We start from the raw sequence: 13879 nt of genomic DNA, 5'->3' as shown, positions 1-13879 counted from the left end.
ATATGGGTCTCCCACAAGGCACATGCCTCAGTCCGCTCCTCTATAATTTTTACGTAAATGACTTTGAAAGCTGTCTAGTAACCCCATGTACACTAGGACAATTGGCAGATGATGACATGGTTTCAGTTACTGGATCCAAAGCTATTGATCCGCGAAAACCATTGCAAGATACCTCAGATAACTTGTCTGTTTGGGCTGTTCATTTGGGTATCGAACTCTCTACGGAGAAAGCAGAGCTGGTCGTCTTTTCAAGAAAGCATGATCCCGCGCAGTTTCAGCTTCATATGATGGAAAGAATGATCCAACAGGTTTTGACTTTCAAATACCTCGTGGAAGTGGGGAGGACACATTAGATATCTGATAGCAAAATGCCAACAAAGAGTTAATTTTCTTTGAACAGTAATTGGATCTAATAAAATTGTATCAGACAACGATACTTTCAGTGACGGAATATGGGTGCGTTTGTTTTTGTTCCGCTGCAAACTCTCATATTATCAAACTTGAACGAATTCAGTATCGTTGTTTGCGAATTACCTTAGGTTGCATGCATTCGACACATACAATGAGTCTCGATGTTCTGGCGGGAATTCTTCCCTTGAAAGATCGTTTTTGGGAGCTTTCATCGCGACTGCTAATAAGATGTGAGGTACTGAATCCCCTAGTCATCAATAACTTCGAAAGGCTAGTTGAGCTTCAATCTCAAACAAGATTCATGACAGTATATTTTAACCATATGTCACAGGAAATCAAACCTTCAAGATATATTCCTATCCGTGACACCCTCCTAAATGTCCCTGACTCAACTCTATTTTTTGACACATCCATGCAGCGCGAAGTGCGTGGAATTTCGGAACACCTACGCTCGATGGAGATCCCAAAAATATTTACAAGAAAGTTCAGTTATATTCACTCTGAGAAAATATTTTACACGGACGGATCACGAATTGAAGAGGCTACTGGGTCGTGTATATTCAACAATAATGTTTCGGCTTCATTTAGGCTTCGAGAACCAGCATCTGTTTATATAGCAGATTATTAATTTTTAGTTGGTTTGACGTAAGGCCGCCATAACTACGTTCAGTTTTTGCAATGACTGAGCGGAAACATATATTGGAGAAGCCAAATGAATGGAAAACTAACAAAAAAGACGATTTATTGGAAAAAGATTCGCTCAGAGACAGGGCTCGAACCTGCGTTTTTATGCATTCCGTGCATACGCGCTACCATTTCGTCACTCTGAATCTTGTTTTAGTCACTCTAAAACGCCAGTCAGACACAGTAGAACGTACATCGAACATGATCTACATCCTGGTCGTCACCCGACTGATGCCTTACAAAAAAACTTTCACTTTATCTCCAAACCATTATTTTCTCTTCACAGATAGTCTGAGTGCAATTGAAGCCATTCGCTCAAACGCTGTTGGCGAAAATGAACCGTTTTTCTTAAGCAAAATAAAACAGTAACTGAACGACATATTGAATAATAATTACAAAATCACAATAGTTTGGGTACCGGCTCATTGCTCCATTACAGGCAATGGAAGAGCCGAGCATGCTAAAGGTAGGTTGTTACTGGACAGCATGACAAAAAGTGCCTTCAAACGATTTGAAGCTGGTATGCTCTGATCTTGTGTCATGCAAGCTCTGATGAAATTCCATGTTATGTCGTTTCGCCTGAGAAATTGGCAACTTCCCCAGGATACATTTTTGAGTGCTTAAGATTAATTTCTAAGTTATATAAGATTAACTCGATTGATAATTAGAAAAAGTTTATCGCTTCAACCGCAATCGCAGAATGGCAGAGAAACAACGCTATAAAATATTTGTTGTATGCTTGCATACAAAACTTGAACACAGGCTTGTCGAAGAGAAGCTTAAATATCAAAATCCAAGTATCGGAAGTATGTACAAAGATATAATTGCATACATTTGGGATATTGATGTAATTTCGTCGGCTACAAAACAAATACAAATCTAAACAAACAGAGTCTATATTCGGAGTTCACGTGTTCGGTGTTGGTTCCTAATAAAGATCACTCTAAGAACACTCTTGTGCAATTGCGGATTCAAAAGTATGACGATTGATTCAAAATGTCGATCATTAGAAATTTTGATTGCCTTGTTCCACATCAATGGCTCGAACAACCCTATGGGGCTGATCCTAGTAGTTTTTAAAATAATAAATCATTAATATGATTTTCCCATCATAATTTTTTTTTTCTGAATTGAATATTTGCAATATTTTTAATATTTTGTTTCTCTGACGTTTTCAAAGGCATAAACGTATCAACGCGTTCTTTTCAAAAGATTTATAAAATTTAATGATTGTCTGTATAAAGCAATTTATGCAGACATCAAAATTTGTTCTTTATACTCAAGTGTAAAATTACTCACTGTACTTAGTGCTACATTCTCATAAATGGTAACTACGACAATAGCAGAACCCTTTCAGCGTAGTTTTGTTCAATCTTTTGAAAAGTTTAAGCCATGATATTTTGTCTTTTCTTAGCACCGATGGTTAATTATATCAAAATCATAAACATCAACAACGTTTAATACCTATAAAAAAAATAATTTTCAAGTTGTTGTAAACTGGTTTTCAAACAACAGTTCAGAATCACAAAAAAAGACTTGATTACTATAATTTTCACTTAATGGTTTGCTCTTGGGTCCCAGTACATTTGCACTACATAATAAGTCAATGTCTCAAATTTTGTATAACTAATTAATTCAATACAAGGAGATCAAAGTTCTACTGCAGAGCCATTTCCCTAAGCTCTTCACAATTAACCAAACTTGCAATTAAAAGTTTACGTAATGGTCTGCATCCACCTAAACATTTTCTAGAATCTAACATCCCATGATTTAGTGAATCTTCCCAACGGTGACAAACTGTCTGCCCATACTGCCCAGTGAAATCGCCGGCATAAATTAGCCTGTAATGAATTTAAATATAGCTACATATTGCAATACCCCCCATTTCAATGTAAAGACAGCCGCTGGGTGCACAGTACATTCAACAGTACATCTATTCAATTATTCCACATCAGAACCAGTCCCGCACACAGTTGGCTATAATCCTATCCTCCTCCCACCCTCTTTGGCCATCGTTTTCCGTTTAAGGCCCATACATCATCGTTGCCCAACAACAAACGTTTGTTGAAAAAACGTGAGTGCGCACGCTGACCGCTGGTATATAGATCCCAACGTCAGTACGCCAACCATCTCACGCGAATAACCGACCGAGAAACCCTACCGGATGAGCTCGATGGAGCTGTTTGGAGGTGGATGAAAAACACACAACTACACGGAAAAAACCATTTGCCGGTATCGTTTCGTTTTATGTACTGTTTATATGTACGCGATTTGCCGGTCGCTGTATACATTTGACAGTTCTCAGCTGATGTTATTTACCCGGCAAACCCGGCTGTTCGGTTACGTGGACACGAAGCTAGCTCAGCAACAGTTCGGCTGACACAGACCGCATATACATATACATACACGTATATGGTGTTAGAGATAGGAAAAAGCGAGAAAATCGCCTTACTCATTGGGAAAACTGGTCTCCGCTCGCGGGTCGCTTCCGAAGGTCGCTGCACACACAACACTCTGCCAAGGAAAGAGAAGGCAGACATCGAACGTGTTCACAGTAGGGAAACAGCCGATCCAGTCGGTGGGAGGTGGCGATGGAAACGACCGGTCGCTCATATGGTTGCACCGTTGGGTATACTGCTTTTCAGTTGCGGAACCCAACGCATCCCCATAGCAACAGGAAAATTTATTCCGAAACCAGTAAAACTATGATATTTTTCCGATTTTTTTAAAACATGATAGAAACTGATTGATGAAGCGCCCATTGAGAAAAAAAAACTGGTAATTTTCTTATCAATATATAGTTTTTCTGTTCTTTGTTCTCGACTGAATTCATTCGATGCGATGAAAAAGACTTCACTTTTCCAAGGAAAGCTGATATCACGAGTGCATCTACTTCGTGTTCATATACTGCAGAGGTATTGGCTCTCGCAGGGGGGAGAAGGATACCGGTTGCAAGTTTATTGCTGCGACCGGCTTTCATATGTACATGCTGCATTATAGGCAAAGGGACATGAATCCGCTGGATAAAAGGAGAAAGGGAAGAAGGGGGTGCTTGCTTTGTATCGAACCGGTTATGTATGCATTCACATGCTGTTTCTATTTACTCAGTCGAATCAGTTGCATTTCTTGTCTTCTTCCACTCGCTCGATCTCACTCGGTTCGAATCAGCTCAGCTGGAAGCGTTCTATAAACAATGTAGCATAAATATGAATGTTGCATAAAAAGCTAACTAACCAACGGAGAGCATGACCGAACTCGCCGTGTCGCTGGAGGAGTGGGTGCAGTGCGTGCCGGGTAACAGCGCGAGAGGTGCAAAATGCAGAGTGAAAATTGGCACTGCCAATCATTCCGCATTTGCAAGCCAATGAAGGCAAAATAATCTGGTGTTGATTAAAATTGTAATTGAAAGGCGAACTTACATTGTCAATTCAAATAAATAGCAGACAATGTTTCACGAATGAAATGGCTGCAGCATTAAATTAATTCTATGAACTGTTAACGTTATATTATTCAAGCTCGGGGTGTGTTTCATACAATGTTACACTTTCTGATTTTCACCAGAGTTGTGGTTAGTTTTAAAGTGACTGCCTGTATTTGATGGAATTAAAAATTCAAAATTAATACAGAATAAAGTCTAGACTGACTGGGAGAAAACATACTGAGCTGATAAAATTAACACATTTGAAAAATCATTTATTTTTGCTTTGAATTTTCTAATAGTAAAACATTTCTTGAATATTTTGTCAAATTTTCAAGCCTATCCAAACAAAACTCTGGAAGTCAAGAGTTCTGCTTCGATTGTCTTGAAAATTTGACAAAAAATTCATGAAATGTTTTTTTTTGACAAAATGCAAATGAAAAGCTAGACCCTGCGCGCCCTTTAAACAAATTAATTGTTATCTTCGATTTCATGGACAATAAACTTTGAACGCATTTTTATCGAAATCAGGTTTCAAAATTCCATTTCTATCGGCATTCAAAAACTACTACAAATTTTGCACATACTTTCTTCATGTAAATTACTAGACCCCAACGTTATCTTTTTCGTTGTTTGTTACTTTGGGGAGGTTTTGCAGCTACAAAATTACGGTTTTTTTTGCACAAAATCGTAATTTTTATTTTAAGCAATCACTAAAAATTGAAAAAATGTAAAAAAAATCAAACAGAAACGTTGGGGTCTACAAAAACATCTACTGTAACTATGCTGCTTTGATTTGTTGTCTTCTGATAAGTCTGCGCTGAGATACAGTTCTAAGGTTGCTGTCAGAGTGAAAGCGTCACGCGAAGCGTCTGGACCGCGCGTGTGAGCTAGTTACATTCGATCAAAGCAAACCTGAGTGAATGCGATGCGAAAACAGTACATTTTTATAATTTTCATCCATTATAAAAAACGCCACACGAAAATGTTTCAACTTCTTTGTATAGACGCCAAACAAAAACTAATCGTACGATATGCGTCAAAATTTGACAGAATGTGTATAAAAGTGTTGCCAACGTTGAGAGAATAAAAGTTTACCGATTGGACAAGCGCGGGAATTTTAAAATGAAAATTCCAGTTCTTTCCTGATCATAAGGCATTGAAATATTGATTAATAGCAAGCAGTGTCCAATTTCGCCCGCAAAAAATCTCCGGCATACCGGATTTCCCTGCCATAGTCGACGGTTTTGAAGGACTAGGTGATATATCAAAGGGGAAACATCGCTCTGATTGGTCAATCGATGTAAAAACGAAGCTGTTGGTAGCACGCGAAGCTATAAATATAAGCAAAATTATAGCTAACGTTCCAGTCCTACGTGTAGCATGCTAGAGGTAGGTTGCTGCTAGACAGCAAGACAAAACGTGCCATAAAATGATTAGAAGCTTTGATTGGTATGCTCTGATTTTGTGTCATGTAAGATCGGATGAAATTCCATATTATGTCGTTTCGCCTGAGAAATTGACAACTACCCCGGGGTAAAGTTTGAGTGCATAAGATTAATTTCTAATTAATATAAGATGAACTCGATTGATAATGAGGATTAAATATCTATATCCGTATCGTAAGCATGTACAAACATATAATTGCATACATTTGGGCTATTGATGTAATTTCGTCGGCTACAAAACAAATACAAATCACGACAAATAGAGTCTATATTCAGGGTTCGCATGTTCGGTGTTGGTTCAAATAAAGATCAATGTAAGCAGACTCTCGTGCATTTGCGGATTCAAAAATGTGACGATTAATTGAAAATGTCGATCATTACAAATTTTGGATGCCTTGTTCCACATCAATGGCTCGAACAACCCCATGGGGCTGATCCTTGTAGTTTTTTTTGGTTGGGTCGCATCGAAATTCCATGCTTCATGTCGTATTTAAAATTTACTAAGCAATACCGTGTTGGTATAGTGATATGATCAATAAAAACAGCAATTAATATTCAAATATATACTGTGAATGATAATAAACTTACTGATAAGAAAAACATGTTCAATTACAAAGCATGTTATGCAGCTGATTAATTTAACCTATTCAGCTTGAATGTCATACACATATGTAACAGGAGGATTTTGCTACACCAATTCTAACGTTCCATTCGCACGCTGCGTTTGCTGTGTGTTTGGAGCATGCCAAACTCTTCGCTCCTGTTACTTCTATAAATTAAATTCAGATAATCGTTCGTGTTAGCTTGTGTGAATTTTGCCACCTCCATTGCTTCGCTTCCAGAGTTTTGACAGTGCATCTGTACTACAATCCCAGGTGATATTATTAGACACATGTTGAAAAATTGCCTTTTTGCCAGTTTAAACAAAAAATGTTCATTACTAGTTGTTTTTTAGTTTTAGTTTTAGAAGCCCATATTAGTTACTTTATTTTAGGGATTTTTTACAGTACCTTCAATCATTTAATTTAACGAAAATAACCAAATGAACATTTTACGATATTCAGAATTCTGTATGGCTTGTTCTCAGCCATGGTATAACGTGATGTGTAAGTCGATACCTTTCACGCAACCCACCTTTGTTCGATTCCCCAATCCGCACATAGGGTAAGAAAGTTTTTTCTGGCTCTGGGAGGCGATTGACCCTAAAGTTAAAACATCTATAATCGAAATAAAAAGGCGGGTGGGTAATGTCACAGACATAACTGGAGGACATGAATACGACTAAAACTGACATGTTTCTTTCTCACTTCCGGATAAAGATAATCATTCGTATAAGATTGTGTATATTTTGCAACTTTCATTGCTTCGCTTCCAGAATTTTAACGATGCATCTGTACTACAGCACGAATAATTGACTACAAACACATTCTACCATACAATTAAATAACACGGGACAAATACAGTTTTGTAGATTTAGATACTAGTAGAAATAAACTTCTAAAAATCCTTTGAAAATATTTTAGTAGTTCTAAAAAACCGCTTTGCGTAATTTGTCCAATGTTTATAACTGGTAAAATGTAAGAACTAATATAGAAATCTGGGACACCCTCCAAACTCCAAACTGCAAATTTTCGGAATCTAGATCATAAATTCAGGTCATAAATTTAGTTCTAAGAGTAATATAATAGTTTAATATAGGAACTGAATTCAGTTCCAGCATCTAGTTCTAGAAATCATGTTAACAATTTAGTTCCAACATGTAGGTTCTGAATTCTGGAAACGAATGCTGAAACTGAATTGATGAATTAAATTTTGAAACTTAATTCAGGAATTAAACTCTGGTTTTGAATTCAGTTTTTAAATGAAGGTTCGGTGTTCAGACCTAATATTTAGTGTCAGAATACAGATCTAAAATTCATATCCTGAATTGTGTTAATGAATTCTGATGATAAAATCCTAAATAATATCTCTGGATTCGAATCCCTGATTAAGGAACTAAATTTGAAACCAGTTTCAAAATCCAGAAACAGGATTCAGTTCTAGTCATAGTTTTAAATTCTGAACCTGTAATCTGGAACTAAATTTTGAAATAGAAGTATGAAACTAAATTCGGAACTTAACACTAACTTCAGAATACAGGTGGACCAGAATTTAGGTTCTGAGATTAGTTCTTGAATTTAACTAAAAATTCAGTTCTCTGCTACTGCTAGCCACGACGTCCGAATGCGAAGGAGAGCACCACCTGAGCAATTGAGATTTTTACCATCTCATTATTACTGATGTTGGTGGAAGAACCTTAGTACGATATCCAGTTCCGTCTAACGTACTAGAAAAATGAACAATTCTCGCCCAAGATTCACCTATTGCACTCGGCCAATAGAACATTGGAACTGATATGTGTCTGACTACCTCGAAACCGTCGTCCTGGTGCGAAAAAGGCAAGCAAATGTGATGAGTTTTCCTCGTTGTTTCCAAAAGTCTGAAAAAACATAGTTTTTGAGTTATTTTTGGTAATTTTACACTGTTGAAAATTTAATAACAAATTTCTGATTATATTTCTGATAGCATGGAGAAAAAATTATGTTGTTGCGTTAAGTATAACAAGAGATATTCACGATCAAAAACTTATCACTCGCCCCATAGTAAAGTAAGTCGTATTCACGACAAAAAAAATGTATGAACGTCTTTAATAGCCAACACGGCTGCTATACGACGAGACATATGGTCGTTTCAATTCTCAAACTTTTTCCTTATCCTGCTTGGTTGTAAAAGCATTCTTAGAAACTTTGCATTTCACGAAGAGTCAAACATTCTCTAGAGGATTTATGTCTGGAGAATCTTCCGATCAGTCAAGAACAGTGACTTTTTTCGTTTCTAAATACGTTGATAAGCGTTTAAAATGGTGGTGGTTATTATACCCACTAGGGTGCATTTTGAACATTTCATAACACGAAAGTGTAACGAAATTTGTTTTCTTAAAAATGTTTTCTTTGTTTGAGCTTGAGCGAACACCCCTGGTTACTACTTCGTTACTGATCGGGATTAGCTGAAATTGTACAGGGAGTTTCTAGATCATCCAACCTGGGACATCCTTCAATGTACATCTTCTGGTAATCCCAGAATTCATTGATCAGTACCGGCGCCGGCCAGGCCCAAACGTAGATCGTCTAAGAAATGGGAAGGGATGTTAGTCCAACACTTGTTGTTACTAGAGGCCGTATGTCCTACTGGATATTTGTTAGTAAAAATTTCAGTATTGGTATTATTCGCCCGCGGCTCAGAATATTCCGATATCAAGATGCTCAGATGCACCACTAAACTCACTGACTTCCCGAATGAACGTTTCAACAATATCCTATATTGAAGTCCCGGGAAGTCTTGATTCACAGCTCTTATTCGAGGAAACTGAAGAAAAATTTTGCAATACTATCGCTTAAAGATTAAAAACTTCCCTATTTTTTTATAAATGAAATTACGTGATACAAAATAAACGAGTGAATAGGATTTAGACGAAATAGTTGATTCATTGCGTTGACACATTCTAAACAGTTGTTATAAAATCATTTTAAATCACCAAATAAAGGTCAATAGATTTCACGCGCGTCTTGATGCTTTATTATTTCCGCTTTATTATTTTAATTATTTATTAAAATTATTAATTGGTTGTATTGGTTGATCTGGGCAGCCGGCTACCGAGAAAAAATATTAATTTATTGTTTGAAATAATAATATCAAATGTTTTTTTTACTATGTATACAATATACCGATATTTGTTACCTCTGTTAATAACTTTGTAATATCAACGGATTTTAGCAATAGTTGATTTTTATCATTCAATTTATAATCCTGAAAGACAATCAATAACATGCAAGAAGAAATCATTCCAAATAAAACTTTTCTTCGTAGCTAGACGGAAATTGATAGGTTGAATGAAGAGATAATTTAGTAAAATAGAGTAATCAGAAGTGAAACGTTGAAAATATCTGATAACTGAAAGGAAAAAGAAACTCCTGCAATTGTCGCCTTTTACGACATGGAAGCAGGAACCCAGTGGATCTATTCTTAGTTCATTTTTTTACGCCAGATTTCACACGGCATCTACGCTGGTACTGTCCGGAGAGAGCTAATAGGTACTATCAATCTCCTAGTGGACCCCAGCCCCTATTGAAAGTATTTTCCCTGTTTGAGTATTTTTACTAATTCTTTCACGAAATAAATGGAAAAAGATGTAAGATTGATGTTAATACTACGTTTGTTATGCGTACATTTTGTGAAATAAAATTGTGAAAAAATAGGTCCAAACACGAAACAATGAAATCAACCGAATCTATAAATAGACCCTGTTGCACGTTTGCTAGCTTCAATCTATGATAATCCATGAGATCGTTGTTGGTTTCCGTTTTTTCTTCGTTTTCCTTGTAATTCGCATTCTTGGGTTGGTTGTTAGTTGCTGTAGACGCGCCTTGTTGTGCATTAATTGCAGTTGCTGGTGGGTTTGATGGTACAACAGGAGTACTGCTCTCACTAGTTTCCGTTGTTGGGCGGTTGTCCTTATTTGTGTTTGAAGATGTCCTTTTTGCAGTTTCAGTGCAAGGTTTGCCGTAGTGTGCAGGTTGTTCACAAAACTGACATGTAACCAGTTGATTTTCATACGTAATCAGCGTTTTGCACGGATGTATCCCGTCTTGATCACAAATGATGTAAGATGGAATTGCTTTACGTAGTTGCATACGTACCACTCGCACGCCATTCCGGATACCCGGAAAACTTCCCTTTCGACGGAAAGAACTTCACCGTACTGCAACATACTTTCCCGAACGAACTCATCCCTGATCTGCGGGGGAAGGTCATGCACGCGTACTTCTATGGCATTGTCCACCATGTACACAGGGATTTTATATTTAACATTATCATGATCAACACTGTACACACCGTTATTAACCGAAGCAAATGCAATTGCATCCTTTTCACATTTGAACATAATGTACACACAGTTAGACGCCTTGTTGAATTGAATCTCACTTACATCAGTAACGTTTAGATGCATTCGTTCCTTAAGCAAGATTTCAATTTCGGTTGCTGCTGGTCTAACTTTGCAGCGCTTGAAATCAATACAAATTGAATTTGGCCTTGTAGGCCAAGTTTCAGGCTTTGTTAAATCGTATTTGCCCATTTCGTACAATCTATTGTTCACTAAACTGTATTGTCTTTGTTTCTATCGTCTCGACCGTAAGCAACTGTCGACTGTGTCTGATGACATGCAAGCACGAACTGGCAGAATACTTTCTGTTTTGCAGAATACTTTTTGTTTTGCAACTAAATGCCATGTTTAAACTGACGAGCCGAAAGAAAATGGACTTTCGACTTAAACTGGCCGATTCATGTTTGGTCACTAAGGGGTTAAATTGTGTTCTCGAAAGAGCAGAAACTTTACGTCTGTTTAGCGGTTCAGATTGAACAGCCGAGTTTTGAAGTCAGACCTGCATAATTCTTTTTATGCTTATTGCTCAGTTAACAAATGTTGAACAAGTGGAGTAACTTTTTGAACTATTCCAGTGAAATTATAAATACAACTACAAATGCTAATATAAAGAAAGTTGAGCATTAAAGCAAAGAAAAAAGGCTGTTTTGAGTATTCCCAAATCATTTACGATATTCATATTTATCACATTATACTGAAAATTAGCATTTGCCAGATGCAAATATTCTATATTATTTACGTCATAACTATTATGAATTTCATTATCGTGCTATTTAACTTCCTCTTCTGGCGCTTAACTTTGCATAATCTTTAGGGAATATTTTATTGGTTCTAAAAAACGATTTGCAAAATCTATCGAATTTTTACAAAAGTTGAGTTAAGGCTTTGCCGTTATTTATTTACACCAGAAATAAATTTCTGGGTCAGAACAGAATTCAAAAACTTGGTTCAAGATCAAAATTCGAGATCTGAATTTTGCTTATGAATTCTGGATTCGAGTTCTGAACATTAAGGAACTAAATTCAGCTCCGAAATCTAGTGAAGCAACCAGTTCTAGACTCCAGAATCCAGAATTAGGATTTAGTTCCAGAGTCATAGTTTTCAATTCTGAACCTGTAATCTGAAATCAAATTCTGGAATTGTAGTCTTAATCAAAAATCCTAGGTTGAAATGATGCTCAAAATTCAGGTGGACCAGAATCCAGGTTTTGAATTCAGTTCTACAATGTAAATAAAAAATACAGTTTCCTTCTTTTGCTGGTTGAAGGCAACTGCTAGTCATGAGGTCCGAAATGTGAATGAGAGCTGCGACCTGATTGTTTTAGGCTTTGTACCAAGCAGAAGGTTTGTTGGTGACAGATCCTTACCACGACATCCAGTTCCGTCTAAAGCACTAGATGAAATGAACGATTCTTGACTACGCCACATTACACTACTCTAATCTAAGAGAATTCACAAAATCTACTCATATATATATATATATGTTAATTAAAACTGGCATCATCCACTTAAAAATTTAATCATGAGAAGTATAGTTGTAGGATAGGATAGGAACTTTTAGACGCTGTCTATAGCCTGGACGATATAACTTCAAATGTTTAAGTTTTTTCAATGCTCTGATGAATCTAGTGAACAGTGAAAGTTATTTTAAATATCTGAAAATAGTTTTTCCTCAAAGACAAATCAAATTGCTGAAATTCCGTGGATATTAATGAGATCATTCAATGGCCATACTCACGGAAACCACTCAATCCCAGTGAATCAAATACCGTTCATGCAAAACAAATAATATGATATGCATTCGTTGTTTGAACACCGGTGCTAGAAAACGAAATCCCGTCGATCGAACTGTTTCCCTACCATCGAACAAAGCGCTGCTTCTTTCAAAGTAGGAAAAAATACGATTCCCTGTGTCGGATATTCAACAAAGAGAAGCCGAATCCGAAACAAAGGAAAAAAGCTCTTCCAATCCATAACACTCAAAGCTTTTACACGCTGCGTGGGTGAGCTATATAACAAAGAACGAAACGCGATTTCCAAAAATACCGCTGCACAGAACATTAACACGACGTCTCAGGAAGGATACGTTCTCACTCTCGCTTTTCTCTCTCCCTCCGGCTTCAAACCAAAATCTTTCCTAGTTCCGGTTCTATTTCGAGCGATTGTTGGTAGTGGTGTTGGTAGGTAGATATACGATGCGATTCGGACTACATCGATTTTTCTGCCGTCAGCTGTAGTTATGTTTGAACCGTGGAAGAGCGACCGAGAGAGTAAAGTTTTGGGCTAACGCTAAAGGACGTACGTTGCTGGAAAATGAACAATTTCAGACAAAGAGTTCTGATAAAAATTCGTTATAAATTCTAATGTTTTGAAATAGCAAATTTGTAAACATATTATCACAGCTATGGTTGTTTCCGATGGAATCATATCGTGAAAACTGCACGCTATTAAAATAAATTTACAATCAACGGATTGCCGACCGTATGTCTGTTATCAATTAAGAGAAAATTTTGCTTGGATCAATATCCGCCAACTTTCGCTTTTTATTACAGCTGTAACCTTTAACAAATCGCGACCAAAATTTTTGCGTTATGTTTTTATGGCGTGTCTTCCTACAAATATTGTGTCCTTCAAATGTTCCATGTTTTCCTTAACATATGAGAAGATTTTACTTTCTTGGAGATACGTCAAATAGATAAGCAAATTTATAGGTGCAATCAATTTGCGAAAATCAGTCCCAACACATTGAATATCAAAGCATCTAGCATTGATTGAGCTGAAGCTTTTTTTAAAATACGGAATTGACTTTCCGATAGATATACATTTTTTCACTGTTTTCACTGCCGGTTGCACCAACCTCCCGGCCAATGTAGCAATGTAGCCACTTTTTTCTTGGAACTTCTTGTCACTGTCCTTTGGAACTTCTTGTCACTCAGGG

This window comes from Malaya genurostris, chromosome 3 (genome assembly GCF_030247185.1).
Source record: "Malaya genurostris strain Urasoe2022 chromosome 3, Malgen_1.1, whole genome shotgun sequence".
Classification (NCBI taxonomy): Eukaryota; Metazoa; Arthropoda; class Insecta; order Diptera; family Culicidae; genus Malaya; species Malaya genurostris.
This window is presented reverse-complemented; position numbering follows the sequence as displayed.